Raw genomic sequence first — 10,000 nt, 5'->3', positions numbered from 1 at the left:
AAATATATATATTAAAAAAGAGGAAAATACCTTGCTCAAGCAGAGTCCCGCCGTTCCGTGTCAGGACGGTGGAAAAAAAAGTCAAGAAGAGGCAAAGAACAAAGTGACGTGTCTCTATGCTATATACAAAGGTACTGAGGTAGTATGGTTGTTAAGTGAAGGTACCAGTTTCTTAATTGCCAAACTTTCAAGAACGAGGAGGTGTTTTTCATATGGTGACGTCATAATGACCTTAAAGTTGTTATAATCTATCTCTGCCTTACAGATTCTGGCGTGATTGCCTAATATTTGATTCTTGTTCAGGGGTGGATAATTTGCTGCCCGTTCGGTAACTTACACCTCTATGAGCATCACATCTCACTTTGAGCAACCGGCGCGTACTTCCTACGTAGGTCTGCTGATTACATCGGCAGCAATTAAATAAATACACTACACCGGATTGCATCAAGGAGGGCAATTTCTCTTTGTGTTTTAGGAAGCTACCAATATTTCTAGGATTTATGCAAGTGAATCTGGTATCAAAATAGCTAAATTCTTGACACCTCTATTAGAGAATCATTTTAAAAATGAATATAATCTAACCAACTCTCTTGATTTTAAGAACAGTATTTTATGCCAGGACTCTGACCTAACCATGGCAAGCTTCGACGTTGAAGCACTTTTCACTAATATACCTGTGGAGGAAACCATCAGCTTTATTTTAGATACTATTTTTACAGAAGACGATACTACATATAGTGGCTTTAAACGTGATGATTTTAGGAAATTGTTAGAATTAGCAGTGCGGGACACTGCTTTCATTTTTAATGGACAAGGTTTATTTGCAAATAGAGGGTGTAGGTATGGGGAATTTTCCCCTAAGTTGTACATTCGCCCAATATTTTTATGCTCAAACTTGAAAGGAACTGCTGGACAATTGCCCTCCGTCTTTTAAACCCCTTTTCTACGAAGGTATGTAGATGACACTTTTGTTTTGTTTTAAAGATAGGCATCATAGCGACTCATTTTTACAATATGCTAACTCCAAACATCAAAATATTAAATTTACCTGTGAATCAGAAGAAAATGGACAATTAGCATTTTTAGATACAATGGTAGTTCGTAAAGATAACTGTTTTAACATAGGAATCTACAGGAAACCTACCTTTACCGGTCTTGGCTTGAATTTCTACAGTTTTTGTTTTTATAATTTTAAATTAAATTCTTTATCAACGCTCCTCCACAGGCTATAAACCTAACATCAAGTTGGAAATTAAATTCCATGACGAAATAATATTTCTTGAGGGATTTTTCAAAAGCAATTGTTACCCATCGGGGTTATTTTTTTAAATACGTCAAAAATACCATCAATAACTTTTTTCATCCACCTAGTCCAGTCCATTTAGCACAGAATTTAGATACTATATTATACCTATATACATGATAGGAAGTTTTTACCCTCCCTTAAGAAAATTTTTAAACCTGCCATTATCCAGCAGTTGATACCAGATTCACTTGCATAAATCCTAGAAATATTGGTAGCTTCCTAAAAACACAAAGAGAAATTGCCCTCCTTGAATGCAATCCGGTGTAGTGTATTTATTTAATTGCTGCCGATGTAATCAGCAGACCTACGTAGGAAGTACGCGCCGGTTGCTCAAACCCAAAGGAGATGTGACTGCTCCTTTAGAGGTGTAAGTTACCGAACGGGCAGCAAATTATCCACCCCTGAACAATCAAATATTAGGAATCACGCCAGAATCTGTAAGGCAGAGATAGATTATAACAACTTTAAGGTCATTATGACGTCACCATATGAACACCACCTCCTCGTTCTTGAAAGTTTGGCAATTAAGAAACTGGTACCTTCACTTAACAACCATACTACCTCAGTACCTTTGTATATAGCATAGAGACACGTCACTTTGTTCTTTGCCTCTTCTTGACTTTTTTTTCCACCGTCCTGACACGGAACGGCGGGACTCTGCTTGAGCAAGGTATTTTCCTCATTTTTAATATTTTTATATTTATATATACATATATTCTGTTTAATGTTTTTATTCGTAATTTTACTTAGAAATATTTTAATTTTTTTATGATTTTACATTTCCTTTTCTTGAATAATATTGTGTATTGATGTAATACTCATTCTTTGAGATTTTTTAATTCGTAATTTTACTTAGAAATACTTTAATTTATTTAATAAATTTTACGTTAACTCCTAATTGTTTGGTAATGATGTAATATTTATTTCTTGCCTTTAGCCTGAAGATGGGACTTTGTCTCGAAACGTCGTAGCAATAAAGAATCATGTAATGTGCCATGTCCTTCCGTATCCCCGTACCTATTTCATCGAGGATTAGCCCACCAGTGATGAAGAATATCTTATTGTGAACATGAGGATCTACGTTGTGTAAACCTCGCCTGTTTCAATGGCCATCATATTTTTATGTGGATTTTTCTTTGAGGAAGATATGTAGTGGAGTCTGTGTTGCCGTGTTCTTGGAACTGAGTCGCCTATCCCTTCAGATCCATGATGTTCTCCCTGGATGTTTGCCCTGCCCCCTCTTTCTGGTGCGACTTAGATCGAGAGGATTAGTACATTTTCGGGACCTAATAGTGAAAAGATACAACAGATATTTGCTGCAGAAATGTCGCAAATTTGAAAACACATTGAAAAAGTTGTCCAAGGCCAAGCTTGACCTAGAGTTTCTACAGTACTGTAGCCTTAACCATGTTGTACCGAATTTTTGTTTTGTGAAGTTCAAATTGTATAGACAATCTTTGTATAATACCAGGTTTTATTCTGATTCACAACTACTTGTTAAACTTGGAGATTTGTGAAAAAGAAAAGCTAATTAAGAAACATGAAAATGCCATTCAACCTTTGCACAATGAAATTGTTAGAAAACTTTACACTTATTGATTTGATTATATTCAATTGCTTACTGACTAAACACCTAACCACTACATTGATGAAATAAAAACACGCATATAACAAGCTTCAGAAACTAGGCATCATTACACCTAAATTCAACGAAGGAGGGAATAAGGTAGTATTTTAACCTATCTGATTACAATTTAACCAAGAGAGAGGAATTCCTTTTTATCGTTAGGCCTGGATTTTTGCTTGCCGGTTTACACACCTTCATATTATGAATATTTCTACCATTTGAAATTTTGTTTTCAAAATTAAAAAACTTAGCTCTGAATACTGACCTTTCGAAGTTTCAAACGACCTGTCCACATTTGCCCATATCAATTTTAACAAACTAAAACCAAGATGGGCACCATTTTTTAATAACGTGACCTTGGTATCCTTAAGAAACTAAAGGAAAACGGCAATATCATTTTTTCTAAACCCGATAAAGGCAAGGGAACCGTCATAATGAATAAAACAGAGTATATTCACAAAATGGAAACAATTCTGAAAGACGCTACCAAGTTTAGAAACATGGGTGACATTGACTACAAACTAATTTTTAAAAACGAGGACAGAATAAACCGGTTCTTGAAAACGTTGAAAGATAATAAAACGATAGATCAAACAACTTACGAAAATCTTTATGTAACAGGTTCTTCATTGGGTGTTATGTATGGCCTACCAAAAATACACAAGGAGGGTATCCCTATGAGACCCATCCTTTCATCCTATACTACACCAGGTTACAAAATAGCTAAATTCTTGACACCTCTATTAGAGAATCATTTTAAAATGAATATAATCTAACCAACTCTCTTGATTTTAAAGAACAGTATTTTATGCCAGGACTCTGACCTAACCATGGCAAGCTTCGACGTTGAAGCACTTTTCACTAATATACCTGTGGAGGAAACCATCAGCTTTATTTTAGATACTATTTTTACAGAAGACGATACTGCATATAGTGGCTTTAAACGTGATGATTTTAGAAAATTGTTAAAATTAGCAGTACGGAAAATGCTTTCATTTTTAATGGACAGGTTTATTTGCAAATAGAGGGTGTAGGTATGGGGAATCCCCTAAGTTGTACATTCGCCAATATTTTTATGCTCAAATTTGAAAGGGAACTGCTGGATAATTGCCCTCCGTCTTTTAAACCCCTTTTCTAAGCGAAGGTATGTAGATGACACTTTTGTTTTGTTTAAAGATAGGCATCATAGCGACTCATTTTTACAATATGCTAACTCCAAATATCAAAATATTAAATTTACCTGTGAATTAGAAGAAAATGGACAATTAGCATTTTTAGATACAATGGTAGTTCGTAAAGATAACTGTTTTAACATAGGAATCTACAGGAAACCTACCTTTACCGGTCTTGGCTTGAATTTCTACAGTTTTTGTTTTTATAATTTTAAATTAAATTCTTTATCAACGCTCCTCCACAGGGCTATAAACCTAACATCAAGTTGGAAATTATTCCATGACGAAATAATATTTCTTGAGGGATTTTTCAAAAGCAATTGTTACCCATCGGGGTTATTTTTAAATACGTCAAAAATACCATCAATAACTTTTTTCATCCACCTAGTCCAGTCCATTTAGCACAGAAATGTAGATACTATATTAAAATACCTTATATACATGATAGGAAGTTTTTACCCTCCCTTAAGAAAATGTTAAAACGCCATTATCCGGGAGTTGATACCAGATTCACTTGCATAAATCCTAGAACTATTTGTAGCTTCCTAAAACACAAAGAGAAATTGCCCTCCTTGATGCAATCCGGTGAAGTGCATTTATTTAATTGCTGCCGATGTAATCAGCAGACCTACGTAGGAAGTTACGCGCCGCCGGTTGCTCAAAGTGAGATGTGATGTTCATAGAGGTGTAAGTTACCGAACGGGCAGCAAATTATCCACCCCTGAACAATCAAATATTAGGAATCACGCCAGAATCTGTAAGGCAGAGATAGATTATAACAACTTTAAGGTCATTATGACGTCACCATATGAACACCACCTCCTCGTTCTTGAAAGTTTGGCAATTAAGAAACTGGTACCTTCACTTAACAACCATACTACCTCAGTACCTTTGTATATAGCATAAAGACACGTCACCTTTGTTCTTTTGCCTCTTTCTTGACTTTTTTTTCCACCGTCCTGACCACTGGGAAAGGCGGCGGGACTCAGGGGGCTTGACAAGGGTATTTTCCTCATTTTTAAATATTCTTATTATTTATTTATATACATATATTCTGTTTAATGTTTTTATTCGTAATTTTACTTAGAAATATTTTAATTTTTTATGATTTTACATTTCCTTTTTCTTTTTTGAATTATTATTGTTGGTATTGTACAATACTCATTCTTTGAGATTTTTTAATTCGTAATTTTACTTAGAAATACTTTAATTTATAATAATTTTACGTTAACTCCTAATTGTTTGGTAATGATGTAATATTTATTTACTTGCTCCTTTAGCCTGAAGATGGGACTTTGTCTCGAACGTCGTAGCAATAAAGAATCATGTAATGTGCCATGTCCTTCCGTATCCCCGTACCTATATATATATATATATATATATATGTGTGTGTGTGTGTGTGTGTGTGTATGTGTATGTGTGTGTATGTGTGTGTGTGTTTACACTTACACCATTATGAGTTTCTTCACCAATGAAATAATTTATTCGTGTTGCAAGTAAAGCTGGAAAAGCTTCACACCTAAAGTGTGGTTGATGTCAAATAAAGAACCTTAAAGCAAAGGAAAGGTTCAACATCGTAAAAAGAAAGAGACGAGAGACAGAGAAAAAGTAAAGTGTTCAGAGGAAATGGATTTCTGCGGTGAATAAATAAGAGTTGAGCATTGGCAACCCCAAAGGGAAGCGAGTTAAACTTTGATGTGAAATCCCTGGAACATATAAAAAGAGGCGAGATCGAGGAAGTCAACAGATACGGAATGAATCCTCTCCCAGTGCCCACTTCCGTGTTCGTAATTGGATGGTTTCTGTTAATTGTATAATTTTATTTTTTTATTTTCTGTATTTTTTTTTTTTATTTTATTTTTTTAAGTCTTTGTTCATGTGAAAAGTCTTTCAGATAATTTCGGTTAATTTTAATTTTATTTTGTTTTTAGTCTGTAATTTTTTTTCTTTTTTTTATTTTTATTTTAATTTTTTAAGTCTTTGTTCATGTGAAAAGTCTTTCAGATAATTTCGGTTAATTTTAATTTTATTTTGTTTTTAGTCTGTATTTTTTTTTTAAGTCTTAGTTTTTAACGAAAATCCTCATGGATGATTTCTGTTAATTTTTATATCATTATTTTTATTAGTCTGTATTTTCTTTATTTTGAAGTCATAGCTTCTAAGAGAATTCTCTAGAATAATTTTGCTTTATTTATCATCATAATGGCCAAGACCTCTTCAAATTATTGTAAATTCCTCAGAATTCAGTAAGCTCGCTATAGTAGTTAATTTCCTTAACCCGATAGAATTAATCCAGGAATATCATTAATATAACAACATAAAGTAATTTTACCTTCTTTTATAACTCTAAACAATTGTTCTTGAATTCTGTAGTAATTAAAGATTACTAACTCATTCTGGCCTCTTTAGAATAGCTGTGTATAAATTATTTTTATAAATCATGTCGATTATATTACTAGTAAATATTTTTGTTTGAATCTCTGTTTTTCGTGATCACCAGTAATATTTAATTTAATAATCTTTTACTACTGTTTCTACGTGTTACTTTTATTTGTGGTTCAGATCATTCAAACAAATGTAATCTTTATAGCAATCCGTTCCCATTCAGTCATTTTCTAGGAGTATGTCTTTTTCATACACTTTTTATCGAAATATTGCAACCATATGTTCTTGCTGTAGTCCTGCATTTAAAGAAATGTACTGCGTAAGAAGACTTAAAATATAACAAATGAAGAATGAAAAAGAAAGTAGTATGGCCTTCATGGATTTCATGTATTAATGTAGTGTTATCAGACTCTGTAGACAACAGACAACCGTAAGATACTCCGTAGAATTTTGCTGCCCTGAAAAATTTTTCTGATACACGAACGCAAGCTGCAAAAATATAAATTAGATAAAATTGGAGAAAACGAGCGCTGTAAATTCAACATTTCTGAAATGATAACACCAAGTGCGGCCGGTATCCGTGAGTATGGCTTTTCCTTTCTCGGAAATCGAATTAGCTGGGCTAATTGAACCCAGTTGGAGGGTTAAATGAAATTAAAATGAGGAAAGGAGATGTATAATATAATATATATATATATATATATATAGTATATATATATATATATACAATATATATAGAAATATATATATATATATATATACATCCATATATATTACTAAAGGAAGTATCTGTAACTGTCGGTAATACTTCAGCAAGCGAGATTTTTTTTTTTTTTTTTTTGTGTAGACAGAGCTGTGGAAGGAAGGCTAGGATAGACCTGGAAATAAGAGAACAAAAGATTAGACATGGGTAACTGACAGGGAGCAGCTGATCCTGGGGAGAGAAATACGTGTTTGAGAGTTAGTACTATAGTAGATTCACATCAGCCGTGCATTTGATTTCTAGGCCAGTCCTTACGACGTTCCTGATTGGCTGTTGATAAGCCAATCACAGGGCTGAAAACTCTCAGTCTCTCTCGTCAACCCATATAAGCAGGATGTATATTCCACCTCTTCTGAGGGAGGCTTTTGAAAGACTTATCCCTCAGGAGGGGTGGAACATACATCCTGCCTATGTGAACTCTCTCGCAAGAGACTGAGAGATTTCAGCCCGGTGATTGGCTTATCAACAGCTAATCAGGAGCGTCGTAAGGGATTTGCCTAGACATCAGATGCGCCGGTGATGTGAATCTACTATAGCTGGACAGATATATGGATAGATAAAAAAAGTACGTCTTTGAACAGACGTTTCTCAAGTTAGGTATATTTTAATTTAACCAGACCACTGAGCTGATTAACAGTACTCCTATAGTTGGCCCGAATGAATAGATATTTTCACGTGGCTAGGAAATAATTGGTTACCTAGCAACGGGACCTACAGTTTATCGCGGGATCCGAGCAACATTATATAGAGTAATGAATTTCTAACCACCAGAAATAGATTCCTCTGATTCCGCGTTGGCAGAGTGGGGAGCGAACTCGGGCTACCAAATCGTCAGGCGAGCGTGTAACCCACTTGTCCAATGAGGATCTAGACGTTTCTCAAGATTGGCCTTTCTTTCTTAATGGCTTCATAAATGAGGATTTGGCGAGAATTCTTTTAATTAATAACAATAATGCATAAAAGTTAACAGATAACTCCGATGTTTGAGAGGTCGGCTTAAGCAGGTACTGACTTAAGGTGTAGATATCCCTTAGATTTCCTTCGCCCCCTTTTGGTTTTCTTTGGCAAAGTCGTTTTTTCAATAGACTCTATTCTGTCATGGTTACTGCACAAATCTGTTAGAATTTCATGGATCACTGTACAATCCAGAAGAGAAATAGTAGAAACTAGTTTGTTTTTTAGATAAATGATCAGTGGATGAAAATGAACTCAAAAATTGTATGACAATGAAAAATAGAGTTGGACAGTCGGTTGTGTCTGAGAGATGAGTATAATTAAATGTGCAGTTTTAGAATTTTTTCAATATTTTTTTTTTATGTTTTATATAGTAAATTAACTCGACTACACATGATAACCTTAATAGATTCTATTGACTTTGTGACTTTGGATGTGTAGAATATTGCAAAGAACGAGTTACCTGTATTTCTACAGCAATAAAAAGGACATATTCTTCAGAGAAAATACACACAACTTTAACATTTTTGATACACAAGTATTTTGCTTTTGATTGAATAGCATTTTGAAATGCCTGATTCTTCATTTTGATGAAAAGTGCATCTGAAAAAATGAAAAGATACATGAAACGATAGTCTGTTTTGGTTTTTGAAAATAATATACATTTTCAAATCTATCTTCTAATTAATATTGTATGATACTTGAATAGCTTTTTTTTTTCTTGATTTTTATAACACTGAAAGCGATACACAACGTCAGGGTTATGGAAAACCTTAAATGATGACACGTGAACGGAAATGTCTCCTAAATTGCCAATTAATTACTTTTTACAAAATAAATGAAATTTATTTCCTCGCCATTGTAAATATCAAACGAACTTAAGTAGTAAAACTTGAATATTTTTTGCTCATGTTTGAACCTTTATTATCACGATCTGTGATGCTAGATCAATATTATTATTATTATTATTATTATTATTATTATTATTATTATTATTATTATTATTACTTGGAAGTAAAGAACATTCAAATAAGGTCAAAATTTGTAAAATTTCTTTCGATCTTTCTTATGAATGTTCTTTATTCTTTACTTGTTCAGCCGGTATTTCCCTTATGCTTATCATTCGTTCATAAACTTGAAGGCATACACATTCGTTAGTGGGAATTCTTCTCATAAAAAAAACAAAAATGAATACATCACGATTTCTAAGTACCTCCCATGTTTGAGAGGTATTCGGGATCAGGTTCCGAAATAAGGTGTGAATATTCCGTTGGGTGTTTTCACTACCTTAGTTTTCCCTTAGAGAAGTGTTCCTTATATTCCTAGGCCAGGTTCCATCCAGGCTATGCTTATCATGATCACTCAAAAATAGACTCAAAGTTCCTAAATTGAATTGTTTCCATTCATGACATTTTTCTATGTTTTAACTGAAACAGAGTTTGGAGTCCTTGTGGTAAATTTCAATGTTGAGCAACTTTGGTAAAAGTATTAATAAATTTGTTAATTATCAATTTTACAATTTAGAATGGGAGCATAAGACCAATTACGTTAAACAGTTGCATAAATTTCATTTAAAGTGTCTCTTTCTCTTAGAACTATCATCATAATTAAAATAGTAATAAATGACAAAAAAGCCAGTTGTCCTTCATAACAAAAGTCATCTTCATATCAATTAAAGCACATAAAAATACGCTGGTATTTATAGCTTTGTTTGTCCCAACCTCCTCCTACAATGTTTTCGTAAAGCAAAACATCGTTAATAATTAATACCATTTCTCATTAAGAAGGATGAA

The sequence above is a fragment of the Macrobrachium nipponense genome, chromosome 40, assembly GCF_015104395.2.
Source record: "Macrobrachium nipponense isolate FS-2020 chromosome 40, ASM1510439v2, whole genome shotgun sequence".
NCBI lineage: Eukaryota > Metazoa > Arthropoda > Malacostraca > Decapoda > Palaemonidae > Macrobrachium > Macrobrachium nipponense.
This window is presented reverse-complemented; position numbering follows the sequence as displayed.